General features: G+C 41.4%; 1 protein-coding gene across 2 annotated transcripts in view; it reads right to left on the bottom strand.

Annotated features, from left to right (window-relative positions):
* The window catches only part of LOC146075182 (aminopeptidase N-like), a 141298-nt gene extending 126588 nt beyond the window's left edge, over positions 1–14710 (bottom strand). For both annotated transcript variants that reach the window (XM_083184152.1, XM_083184153.1), the window contains exon 1: positions 14406–14710. The gene's annotated coding sequence lies outside the window, so the exon portion shown is untranslated. The remainder of the gene's footprint in view (positions 1–14405) is intronic.

Here is a 14710-nt window from a genome sequence, read left to right as displayed (position 1 = left end):
TGGCAAAATCGCGGGCATCGCGTCGGTCGCGTCGGGGCCAATGTTAATGGTCGCGACCGACGCGATGCCCGCGATTTTCCCTTTGCCGGCAAAATGGACCTGATTTCAAAGGAAATCGGGTCCATATCGGGCATCGTGTACCTTAACTTAAAGGTACACGATGCCCGCGATTGTGGCCGTGCTAGGTAACAAGTACCAATTTGGTATATAGATATATATATATATATATAGATATATATATATGGAAGAAAAGGGGGGGATTGGGGTGCGCTACTTATTGTAAAATCTGTACCTCCCAAAAAAGCATAATATAATTAATATAACATTTTTAGAATTGCATTTCTTTAAGTTTTCGTCCACAATGATTAGGCCCAGTCCATGTCTGGAAAAATAGTCCTTTTATTAAAGATCAAAACCCGACGCGTTTCGTCTATAAGACTTCATCAGGGGTGATAGCTGGGGGTGGTACAGAAGAGAAAAAGGGGGGGGATATGTAATTTCCATAATATTTTCATAAAAATACAATAAGCAATTTTTGATTATTGTCTTACATACCAATTGGAAGAGTTAAATTTGTACAGCTGATCCTGGTATGGAAATTTCTGCTGATCATTCAATATATTATATCTAAAATAACAATGATTTAAAATTAATATCTGTTAAAAAAGTTGAATATGGGAGGAGCTAGCGTGAGAGGAATTTTTTTGCATAATGTTCAATTCTTACCACAATTTGGTCTTAATGATAAGATCCAATAGTGGACTTTTTCTGGACTTGATAAGTTGAAAGATATCATTTATATTATTGCTAATATCTGTACAGAAACAGAACAATATGACTCAATCGGGTGTATTCTGCTAATTTATCACAGACTGGTCCATTATTTAATTAATGACTGAATACATCAGTCTGGGCAAATTATAATTAACCATAAAATATAATAAAAAAAAAATAAAAAAAAAATATACATATATATATATATATATAGATACAAATAGATCTAATCTCAAATAGTATTTTATGCTATTTATGATGATTCTGCATTTAGTTCATATGAATACTATTGTAAATATCTTAAAGTTTTTAAATATTCACAATTTAACATGCTTATTTAGAAGGTAATATATTGTCAAATATTTAGTGTGATTATACACATACAATGCTTATAGAGTATAATAATGTATCTGGATTGAAAAAACAATATACAATGTTGCAGTATGCACAATTTATCTTACCAGGACAATGTTTTCTATGACCTCCTCACTCTGCATCCAAAATGGGAATGAGAGAGAGAGGCAAAGGGCCTTGTATTTATGAGGACTGGGATAAGGATTGCTTCCTGTCAATTCATTACTAATAATCTCTTTTAAAGTTACTTTCTATTCTATAGTGATAGCAAGCAACTATAGACTGGAGTGGTTCGAGTGCTAATACTAAATACTATCATGGTGTATGATTTATATTAAGACTTATTATGCTACCTTGTGCTTAATTGTTTAATTTGGAACGCACCCCGAGTGCGTGTGCGTTCCATCTACCAAATATGGGCTTTCCGGCTGTTTGTTTAACTTGGAACGCACACCGGGTGCGTGTGCGTTCCATCTTCCTAATATGGACTTCCCGGCTCTAATCGCCGCGTCCGTATTACTGTGGAGTGTGTTACTATTGGATCTAAACTTGACTTGACTGAGAGCGCATATATTAAGCGCTCTAATTACTTTTTCATATGTCCTCTATCAGAGGAGTGTTCACTTTCATTAGAATTGAAAGTGATGGGCTCCAGTATTAGACGTTTGCGCTCCATAGCGCTACAGGCAGGCACATATAAATGACGCGTGCGTTCCATAGCACTGCGACACAGATCTAATCATATATAAGACATTTGCATTCCATTGAGCTACAGGCTGGCTGACATAGATGACGCATGCGTTCCAAGACCGCGGTACGAACCTACTATAATCTATGCCGTACTTGATGTGGTTTATTTCTAGGTGTTTGGGTTTTTGTGTTAGACTGTTGCTATATTAAGTTATATGTGTACTTTTTTATTTTTAAGCCGATTTATATTTGAGGTGAACACTTCCTTGCGTTCCATCCCATTGAAACAGGAAGTGTGTGCGTTCCAATGTTATTTAATGGAACAATAAAATGGAATAATGGAAGGAAGTGTTCACCTCAGATATAAATCGGCTTAAAAATAAAAAAGTACACATATAACTTAATATAGCAACAGTCTAACACAAAAACCCAAACACCTAGAAATAAACCACATCAAGTACGGCATAGATTATAGTAGGTTCGTACCGCGGTCTTGGAACGCATGCGTCATCTATGTGAGCCAGCCTGTAGCTCAATGGAATGCAAATGTCTTATATATGATTAGGTCTGTGTCGCAGTGCTATGGAACGCACGCGTCATTTATATGTGCCCGCCTGTAGCGCTATGGAGCGCAAACGTCTAATACTGGAGCCCATCACTTTCAATTCTAACGAAAGTGAACACTCCTCTGATAGAGGACATATGAAAAAGTCATTAGAGCGCTTAATATATGCGCTCTCAGTCAAGTCAAGTTTAGATCCAATAGTAACACACTCCACAGTAATACGGATGCGGCGATTAAAACCGGGAAGTCCATATTAGGAAGATGGAACGCACACGCACCCGGTGTGCGTTCCAAGTAAAACAAACAGCCGGAAAGCCCATATTTGGTAGATGGAACGCACACGCACTCGGGGTGCGTTCCAAATTAAACAATTAAGCACAAGGTAGCATAATAAGTCTTAATATAAATCATACACTATGATAGTATTTAGTATTAGCACTCGAACCACTCCAGTCTATAGTTGCTTGCTATCACTATAGAATAGAAAGTAACTTTAAAAGAGATTATAAGTAATGAATTGACAGGAAGCAATCCTTATCCCAGTCCTCATAAATACAAGGCCCTTTGCCTCTCTCTCTCATTCCCATTTTGGATGCAGAGTGAGGAGGTCATAGAAAACATTGTTCTGGTAAGATAAATTGTGCATACTGCAACATTGTATATTGTTTTTTCAATCCAGATACATTATTATACTCTATAAGCATTGTATGTGTATAATCACACTAAATATTTGACAATATATTACCTTCTAAATAAGCATGTTAAATTGTGAATATTTAAAAACTTTAAGATATTTACAATAGTATTCATACGAACTAAATGCAGAATCATCATAAATAGCATAAAATACTATTTGAGATTAGATCTATTTGTATCTATATATATATGTATATATTTTTTTAAATTATTTTTTAATTATATTTTATGGTTAATTATAATTTGCCCAGACTGATGTATTCAGTCATTAATTAAATAATGGACCAATCTGTGATAAATTAGCAGAATACACCCGATTGAGTCATATTGTTCTGTTTCTGTACAGATATTAGCAATAATATAAAGGATATCTTTCAACTTATCAAGTCCAGAAAAAGTCCACTATTGGATCTTATTATTTAGACCAAATTGTGGTAAGAATTGAACATTATGCAAAAAAATTCATCTCACGCTAGCTCCTCCCATATTCAACTTTTTTTAACAGATATTAATTTTAAATCATTGTTATTTTAGATATAATATATTGAATGATCAGCAGAAATTTCCATACCAGGATCAGCTGTACAAATTGAACTCTTCCAATTGGTATGTAAGACAATAATCAAAAATTGCTTATTGTATTTTTATGAAAATATTATGGAAATTACATATCCCCCCCCTTTTCTCTTCTGTACCACCCCCAGCTATCACCCCTGATAAAGTCTTATAGATGAAACGCGTCGGGTTTTGATCTTTAATAAAAGGACTATTTTTCCAGACATGGACTGGGCCTAATCATTGTGGACGAAAACTTAAAGAAATGCAATTCTAAAAATGTTATATTAATTATATTATGCTTTTTTGGGAGGTACAGATTTTACAATAAGTAGCGCACCCCAATCCCCCCCTTTTCTTCCATTACTATACTGTTCCTCACTAACAGGAGGAATTTTGGTGGTGCTGCACACACAAATTAGCGCAATACAGAGTCAAACCCTTTCTTCTATAGATATATATATATCTATCTATATATATAGATAGATATATATATATATATATATATATATATATATATATATATCTATATATATATATATATATCTAATTAAGGTTACCTCATCTTATACTAAAAGGATATAGGTTGATAAGTGTAAACATTTATGTATTTATTGTTATATGGATAGTAATTGACCTCTGTCAGTATTTTATAAGATTAGAATATTTCTATCATCTATAATTATTAATTATATAGACCTGACAGTAGTAGTAGTAGTAGTAGTACGTTTATTTATAAGGCGCCGCAAAGTGTCCGCAGCGCCGTACATAGCAAACAAAAAAAAAAAAACAAATTACAAGGTAACGTACAGGGTGTGTTGAAAGATACAGTATAAATAGGGGTATAGCTGGTAGAACTAAAATCAGCATCAGTTCAGAAGTAGGTGTCAAAATTGTCAAGGAGACTGAAGATGAAGTAGAGGAAGGGAAGAACAGGACAGGAGCACAGGTGAGGTAATGAGGTAGGGTGAGTACGTGAGGAAGGAGGGCCCTGCTCATAAGAGTTAACATACTAAAAATAGGTGGGTGGACGAACGCAATACAATAGGATAAGTAGGAACGGAGGGGAACGGAGGCAGGATAGGAGGATCAAAAGAGGTTAGGAGGAGGGATAGGCTAGTCGAAAAAAGTGGGTTTTGAGGGAGCGCTTGAAGGAGGTAAGGGAATCAGATAGCCTGATGGGTGGCGGGAGGTTGTTCCAGTGCAGGGGGGCAGCGCGAGAGAAATCTTGGACACGGGAGTGGGAGGAGGTGATTAGGTGAGAGGTCAGTCGGCGGTCAGCGATGGAGCGAAGAGGACGAGAGGGAGTGTGGATAGAGATCAGTGAAGAGAGGTAGGGAGCTGTGGAGGAGGAGAGAGCCTTGTAGGTGGTGGTGAGGAGTTTAAAGAGAACTCGGAAAGGAATGGGGAGCCAGTGAAGAGATAAACAGAGGGGGGAGGCGGAGGTAGAGCGGCGGGAGAGGAAGATGAGCCTAGCAGCAGCGTTAAGAATGGATTGGAGAGGTGCGAGGCGGGTGAGAGGTAGCCCAGAGAGAAGGATGTTGCAGTAGTCAAGGCGGGAGATGACAAGAGAGTGAATGAGAATTTTGGTCGCGTCAGTGGAGAGGAATGGTCTGATGCGTGAGATGTTGCGTAGGTGAAAGCGGCAAGACTGTGAGAGAGCACGAATGTGGGGGGTGAAAGAGAGGGAGGAGTCAATGATGACACCGAGGCAGCGCGTTTGGTCGGTGGACGTGATCTCGGTTTCACCAATGCTGATGGAGATAGTGGGAGAAGAGGGGATGTTCGGGGGATGGAAGATTAGAAGTTCAGTTTTAGCCATGTTTAGTTTCAGGAAGCGTTGGGTCATCCAGGCTGAGATGGCCGTGAGGCTTTCGGAGACCTTGGACAGAAGTGATGGGGATAAGTCGGGGGAGGAGAGATAGATTAGGGTATCATCAGCATAAAGGTGGTAATGAAAACCATAGGAGCTGATGAGGGTGCCCAGAGAGGTGGTGTAGAGGGAGAAGAGGAGAGGGCCAAGGACTGACCCTTGGGGAACACCGACTGGCTGGGGGGTAGTAGGAGAGGAGGAGCTCGGAGTGCAGACGGAGAAGGAGCGATCGGAGAGGTATGAGGTGAACCAGGAGAAGACCGTGCCAGTGATTCCAAAGGAGCGGAGGGTGTTGAGCAGGAGAGGGTGGTCAACAGTGTCAAAGGCAGCAGACAGATCAAGCTGGATGAGGATAGAGAAGAGGCCTTTGGATTTAGCCGATAGTAGATCGTTAGTGACTTTGGTCAGGGCAGTTTCAGTGGAATGTAAAGGGCGGAACCCGGATTGGAGGGGGTCTAGAATGGAGTTAGCAGTAAGGTGGCTTAGGAGACGATTATAGGTCAGACGTTCTAGGAGTTTGGAGGCAAAAGGGAGGAGGGAGATGGGCCTGTAGTTGGATGGAGAGTTGGGGTCCAGATTTGTTTTTTTGAGAATTGGGGAGACAAGAGCGTGTTTGAAGGAGGAAGGGAAGATCCCAGAGGATAGGGAAAGATTAAAGAGGTGAGCCAGGTGAGAGCAGACTGATGGACTGAGACGACGGATAATATTGGAGGGGATAGGATCAAGCGGGCAGGTGGAGGGAGAAGCGGATTGAAGGATAGAGTGGACTTCAGCAGCAGTGGTGGGGTAAAATGAGGACAGGGGTTGGAAGGAGGGGAGTGGAGATGTAGGAGGGGAGGAGGGAGAGGGTGAGGTCATGGCAGCAGTGATGGCAGTCCTGAGAGAGGAGATTTTGGTTGAAAAGTAGGTAGCAAAATCAGCGGCTACGATGGAGGACGGAAGAGCTGGAGGAGGGGGGGAGAGCAAGGAGTTGAAGGTGGCGAAGAGCCTGCGGGGATTGGATGATTGGGAAAGGATGAGGGACTTAAAGTAGGATTCCTTGGCCAGAGCAAGGGCAGAGCTGAAGGAGGAAAGAATGAATTTGAAATGGAGATAATCTGCAAGGGAGCGTGATTTCTTCCAGAAGCGCTCAGCAGTGCGAGAGCACTTTTTAAGGAATCGGGTGATAGGCGAGTGCCACGGTTGGGGGTTGGAGCATCGAAGGGGGATAGAGGAGGGAGGGCAGGCAGAGTCCAATGCCGAAGATAGGGTGTCATTATAGAGGGAGGCAGCGAGGTTCGGGCAGGACATGAGGGCGATTGGGGCGAGAAGAGGACACAGCGTGTTTGAGAAGGCAGCAAGATCAAGTGTGTTGACGTTATGCCGTGAGACAATGCGCTTGGGAGGGGGGGTGGGAGAGGGGGAAGCAGTGAGGGAGAAGGAGATGAGGTGATGGTCAGAAAGAGGAAAAGCTGAGATAGTGTAGTTAGTAAGGGAACAAGAGCGAGAGAAGACGAGATCGAGGGAGTGTCCTTGGATGTGGGTGGGAGAGGTAGTCCACTGAGATAGGCCAAGAGAGGAGCAGAGAGAGAGGAGTTTGGAGGTGCCAGGATCAGCGGGGTTATCCAAGGGGATGTTAAAGTCACCAAGAATGACAGATGGCAGGTCAGAGGAGAGGAAGTGTGGAAGCCAGGCGGCGAAGTTGTCAAGAAATTGGGAGATAGGGCCAGGGGGGCGATAGATTGCAGCGACACGGAGGTGGTAGGGGTAGTATAGACGGATAGAGTGAGACTCAAAGGAGGAGAAAAGGAGAGAGGGTTCAGGGTGAATGACACTGTGGGTGCATGAGGCTGAGAGGAGAAAACCCACACCGCCACCTTGGCGACCGTCAGGCCTGGGAGTGTGAGAGAAAGAGAGGCCACCGTGGGAGAGAGCAGCTGGAGAGACAGAATCAGAGGTGGAGAGCCAGGTCTCGGTGATAGCAAGGAGGTGGAATGCTCTAGAGATGAATAGGTCATGGATGGCAGGGAGTTTGCTGCAGATGGATCTGGCGTTCCATAGTGCACAGGAAAGAGGGGGGGTGGGTTGTGTATTTATGTGGATAAGGTTTTTGGGATTGCAGAAGCGAGGGGGGGTCATTGGGAGGGTGGGGGTGCGGGGGCGAGTGGTCAGGATAGGTATGGGATGGGAGGGGGGAGGAGCAGTTGGAGAAAGTGAAGTTGAGAGATTAACAGCCATGAGGAACCGAAGGTGAGAGGGTAGGTTAGTGAAAGCAGACAGAGGGATTTGGGAGGACAGACAGCGTCTGTAGTAGATTGGTAGAAAACAAAGTGAGAGAGAAGGTAACAGGCAAGGAACTACTGTCAGAGAGGAGACCAGTGGGTAAAATCAGGTTGATTGAGTAATCCAATTAAGTATGAAACAACAACAAGTGAGAAGATGAAGGGAACAGAGAAGGTCAGAAGTGAGGCAAATGTGAGCAGGCGTGAAGAGGGAAACAGTGTGCAATAAATGTGTGGTAAAGATAAGAGAAAATAATAGTGAATGAGTAAAAATGACATACAATGTTGGAAAAATATAGATACAATTAATTTAAATGTCAAAATTGAGCAACATGTTACAATAGGATAGAAAGAAGATGAATCTATTACAATAAAACAGAATATGAAAATTTAGACTGTGTTCAAACTCACCTTTTTCAGTATTCGAACTCACCTGCTTCAGTTTCCAACTCACTTAAGTAATCAAGCTTCACTTTAGTATGCAAGCTTCTCTCTCAATGAGCAAGCTCTAATGAGCTCTGCCCCTCCTTATATAGTATGTCAGGCCCCTGTTACACTCAGCTCCTCCCCCTAATCTTCCTTGACACCTAGATTTAGCTCCTCCTCCTAGTATCTGTTCACACCTAGTAACAATACACTATACAGATACAGGCACAACCAAAATCACACTCAGATTTCTCCCTCAAAATTACAGTCTCTATATAGAAAGACAGATAAAGAATACAAGACAGACAGAATGCAAGATAACTCACCTGCTTCAGTTTCCAACTCACTTAAGTAATCAAGCTTCACTTTAGTATGCAAGCTTCTCTCTCAATGAGCAAGCTCTAATGAGCTCTGCCCCTCCTTATATAGTATGTCAGGCCCCTGTTACACTCAGCTCCTCCCCCTAATCTTCCTTGACACCTAGATTTAGCTCCTCCTCCTAGTATCTGTTCACACCTAGTAACAATACACTATACAGATACAGGCACAACCAAAATCACACTCAGATTTCTCCCTCAAAATTACAGTCTCTATATAGAAAGACAGATAAAGAATACAAGACAGACAGAATGCAAGATAACTCACCTGCTTCAGTTTCCAACTCACTTAAGTAATCAAGCTTCACTTTAGTATGCAAGCTTCTCTCTCAATGAGCAAGCTCTAATGAGCTCTGCCCCTCCTTATATAGTATGTCAGGCCCCTGTTACACTCAGCTCCTCCCCCTAATCTTCCTTGACACCTAGATTTAGCTCCTCCTCCTAGTATCTGTTCACACCTAGTAACAATACACTATACAGATACAGGCACAACCAAAATCACACTCAGATTTCTCCCTCAAAATTACAGTCTCTATATAGAAAGACAGATAAAGAATACAAGACAGACAGAATGCAAGATAACTCACCTGCTTCAGTTTCCAACTCACTTAAGTAATCAAGCTTCACTTTAGTATGCAAGCTTCTCTCTCAATGACAGTGTCAGCATAATGTAGATCTTCTGTCCAGCGGCGTAACTATAGCACCGCAGCCCCCGCCACCGCGGGGGGCGCTGTGCATGTGGAGGCGCCGGGGGCTGGGTGCTATAGTTACACCCCCCCAATCCCCCGCAGACTTACCTATCTCGCTGGTCCCGGCGGCTCCGTTCTTCTGCTGAGGACCACCACAAAATGGCCGCCCCCATATAGCACAAAGTTCTCTGAAACTGTCTGCTGTATGGGGGCGGCCATTTTGTGGTGGTCCTCAGCAGAAGAAGAACGGAGCCGCCGGGACCAGCACGATAGGTAAGGCTGCAGGGGATTGGGGGGATTTGCATGGGCGGCGGGGGATTGGGGGGGGGGGGTTTGCATGGGCGGTGGGGCGGCGGGGGATTGGGGGTGCTTGGGGGGGGGGGGGGGCGCCCCCCCTAACTTAGTTACGCCCCTGCTTCTGTCCTCCGTCTGTTGAGGTTTATTGGTTATTTATTATCTTGATTTGTTTATTGGTATTGATTGGTTTTTAATGCAATATGTCTACATTCCATATAATAATGACTTATAAGTAATATGTAAATATATAATATTTATATTATGTGGTGCACATAATTTTATAACATACAATATACGTTAAATGTGAAGTATTGTGTATTGTATCATACTTCTATAGTATTATGATAAATAATAATATGTGAGTTAGGGAATTATGTCTAGATGTTTCTTAGACATTCCCATTATTGATTCAGTGATATTTATAGGACAATAAATATTCTATGTGGTGTTGACATTGTCACTCCAAAACTTAATAAAGTGATTGTATATGGTGAAAAAAAAAGGGGGGGGGGGGAACTATTGGACACGTGATAATCAAACAAAGTGAAAAAAGGGGAGTGAAAATTATAAAGTCAGAATGTAGACTTTTTTGAAGATCCCGTTCAAGGATTTTTCTGATTTCCACTGGTATATAATATTGTATATATATATCTATTTAGAAAGAGGTGATCCTCATATGTGTATATTTATTATATCCATGACATTTTTACGTCACGGAATGAATAATAATGATTTGTTAAATGGTCATTCTGTAGCCACTATTAGATAAAAAAGTTCCGTTGTGTGTGAGACTTCCTTAATGTCTACTATTTCGGAAAAATGGAATTCTGGATCATTTGTTTTCATAGAAAGGCGCCATAATTAATGTGTTTATTCATCCCGGAGGGTTGCAGTCCTCCCAGGATGAATGTCCAATAACTTTCTCTTTTTAATAATTCCTGGTTGATGTTGCCTCCTCTTATTCCTAAATGAATTTGTTCAATCCCAAAGGCTCTTACTAATTGGGGGTCTCCCTGATGGTGATCATGAAAATGTTTGGCCACTGTCGTTAGCTGTTTGAATTTGCTAATATCGGTTTTGGAATTCCTCACTGTAATTATAATAATTATTATAATAACCCCTCTCTCTCTTCACTTGACGAAGCCTAACTGATTAATCCCAATATTGTTTTACAGCCGAGGGATAAAATACATAATCCCAATCAGCAGTGGGATAAGACACATTCCACTACATAATACTGGGTAGTGAAGTATTTTGTATCCTTTTTTCTTTCTTGCTTGTACAGTTATACTGTTTCCTGGGAAGCACCTCCCTATATATTCACACCGAATTATGGTAATACAATTAATAGGGTACCTGACAATCACATAGATGACTGTGCGGATTAATTCATTTTCTTGCTCTCTATGTATACACTCTTCACTGTATGTGCTGCACTGTATACACTCTGCACTGTATACACTCTGCACTGTATGTTCTGCACTGTATACACTCTGCACTGTATGTGCTGCACTGTATACACTCTGCACTTGTATGTGCTGCACTGTATACACTCTACACTGTATGTGCTGCACTGTATACACTCTGCACTGTGTACACTGCACTTTATGTTCTGCAATGTATACACTCTTCACTGTATACACTCTGCACTGTATTTGCTGCACTGTATACACTCTGCACTGTATACACTCTGCACTGTATATGCTGCACTGTATACACTCATCACTGGTATGTGCTGCACTGTACACACTCTGCACTGTATGTGCTGCACTGTATACACTCTGCACTGTATACACTCTGCACTGTATATGCTGCACTGTATACACTGTGCACTGGTATGTGCTGCACTGTATATACTCTGAACTGTATATGCTGCACTGTATACACTCTGCACTGGTATGTGCTGCACTGTATACACTCTGCACTGTATGTGCTGCACTGTATACACTCTGCACTGTGTACACTCTGCACTTTATGTTCTGCAATGTATACACTCTTCACTGTGTACACTCTGCACTTGTATGTGCTGCACTGTATACACTCTGCACTGTATACACTCTGCACTGTATGTTCTGCACTGTATACACTCTGCACTGTATACAATCTGCACTTGTATGTGCTGCACTGTATATACTCTACACTGTATGTGCTGCACTGTATACACTCTGCACTGTGTACACTCTGCACTGTATGTTCTGCACTGTATACACTCTGCACTGTATGTGCTGCACTGTATACAATCTGCACTTGTATGTGCTGCACTGTATATACTCTACACTGGATGTGCTGCATTGTATACACTCTGCACTGTGTACACTCTGCACTTTATGTTCTGCAATGTATACACTCTTCACTGTATGTGCTGCACTGTATACACTCTGCACTGTATGTTCTGCACTGTATACACTCTGCACTTGAATGTGCTGCACTGTATACACTCTGCACTTGTATGTGCTGCACTGTATGCACTCTGCACTGTATGTGCTGCACTGTATACACTCTGCAGTGTATACATTGCAGAACATAAAGTGCAGAGTGTATACAGTGCAGAACCATAGTTGCCTACCCTCCTGCATTCTGCAGGAGACTCCCTGAAGTAGCAGCAATCTCCCTCTCTCCCTCATTAGTCTACCAATCTCCCTCATTTCCCCTAGCCCACATTACACTGTTAAATTTTTTGGGAAATATGAATGAGAGACAGATACATTTACAATTGAATCATCAGCACCATTTCCCAGCACTTTACCAAGTATAGTATCTCTTACTAACTGCTCTGGGGCTCATCTACATTTGGATATCAGTCATTTTAAAAGATTCCTCTCAGATGTACACCCATGTTTCTAGCTGCCACATTTACAATCTCTTTTTCACAATCTCTCCAAATATGGATCTAGACACGTCCTTTGAATGGAGCATGACACGCCCCCTCAATGGAGCGCTTTGCAAAATTCAGCTACCAACTATAATCTCCCTGAAACTAGCTTTCAAAAGTAGGCACGTATGTGCAGAACATAGAGTGCAGAGTGTATACAGAGCAGCACATACAGTGCACTTATTCCTGACCTATATCATTAGATGAACTGAAACACAACTATCATTGTGTGGTGCTTGGAAGACTAGTGCCACTTAATAAGCATTGTTATTTGTAGTAACATTCATTGGTTCATGGTGGTTTATTTACTAAGATGGGAGTTCTGTTGAAGATGGGATGTTGCTGTGAGCAACCAATCAGAATCTGCTTCTTATTTATTTAGATAGAATTTGATAAGTTGCCCATAGCAACATCCCATCTTCAATAGAATTCCCATCTCAGTAAATAAACCCCATTATGTTCCATTACCGGAGACATGTAATAAGCCAAACTGTATTTATCCCCATAGATTTTAGGCTGAAGATGATTTTTATTTCTAAATGGTAGAACATTGCTAGTAATGTAAGAATCTATACATGTTTTACCAGGGATTCCTGTGCTGACCGCTGATCTTATGCCAGTTGATGCAATCGCCATCATTAGTAACTGCACTTAACACTTGCCTGATACTATGTGCAAGACAGAGACCTGTCAGAAACATGCTTCCCTTTCTCATACACACAACTTTGCATGGAGCTTTAGCTACACGCACATGACACTCCCACAAGTCAGTGTGGTTCCGTGCAATCACAATGTCACTGCCTAGATACAGCTCAGGAAATACACATCTGGCTGAGTTCCATTGGATTCAAGACAGAGATATGCAGGAATGCATAAATTCACATCTGTGCTTGTGCTGTTTGCAAACACTCGCCACATGCGCCTGTATACACAGATCTGTCCGACTCACAATCCTCCGTAAAATGTGTATTATATGTACAGCCTTAGGTGTACACATAACATCATATACTATACAATATTACATTTAGCATACAATCACAGTAAGCTTGTGTAAGCTCATATTCTGGTCATAGTTTTATACCTACAATTATTCACATTGCTGACAATCATTGCTGATGATCCCAGTACCTATCGCTGTTCATGTGTAGAGTATGTAAAACTTCTCACCTTTATAGCAACCTCTATGGGGGAAATTTGCTAAGATGGGAGTGCTATTTCAGATGGGATGTTGCCATGGGCAACCAATCAGTTCTATGTATTATCTTCTAGAAGGTGCTATATAAATAAGAAGTAGATTCTGATTGGTTGCCCAAAGCTACTTCCCATGGGAAATAGAACTCGCATCTTAGTAAATTTCCCCGTATGTCTCCATTTCAGGCAAATTCTTAAGCTGGGTACACACTGAAGCGATGGGGATTCGTTTGGACATCCTTGTCAGCCCAGATCACCCGTAAACACGGGAGCAATGTTACTGGAGGACAGAACGATCACTGTTTCGTCCTTCATTAACATGCATATTGTCATTAGCGATGTCGCTAGGTTTGATGTGCAGCACATCAAAGAGTGCGTATATCACAAACACACTGAGCGGTATGTGCAACATGCTAGTCTTTAATTTGTCTTTCCTCCTCCAAAGATTTGGGCGATTGCATGGGTTCTTTCTTATATAATATAAGAAAAAAATCCAATAAAAATGTATAATTTCCAGCTGAGGTATTTGGAACTATTTCGAGAAATAATTGTAAGAAGAAATTAAATATTGTTGCTATAATAATATTTTTGAAATGCTTAAATACGGAGCACGGTTTTTAGTTGTGCTCGTGGGATAGAATGATCATTAACACATTGCTTTCAAATATCCACAGACTGTGGGAATGAAGAGAACATTTCCGTTACTTATTCATTGCTAAACTTAAACAGAATCCTTCATTGTACTGTGTGGGTCTGGAAATATAAAACCACGAGATCTTACCCACCTTTGTCTATTTATTCCACAGAATCACAGACATCGAGGATCCTTGCCGTCTTCCATAGGAGGTTGTGGTGCTCTGAAAAGTTTCTTTGCTCAGTGATAAAGTTATGTTCATGGGACCCGAGAGCAGAGCATCAGCATCCAGTCAGCTTTCCAGATTCTGCAGTGTAAGTTTCACACAGACACACACCCTTTAAAAAAATATGTGGATGACTGATCTATTATACCGAATAAGTTCTACTTCTCCCTCTCTCTCACTATCTCAAAATTAGAAACAGGGTAAGCAGAACTTCCCTCAATATAAATGCT

This window comes from Crinia signifera, chromosome 4 (assembly GCF_055691185.1).
Source record: "Crinia signifera chromosome 4, ASM5569118v1, whole genome shotgun sequence".
NCBI lineage: Eukaryota > Metazoa > Chordata > Amphibia > Anura > Myobatrachidae > Crinia > Crinia signifera.
The sequence above is the reverse complement of the archived record's forward strand: the minus strand, read 5'-3'. Positions and strand labels throughout refer to the sequence as shown.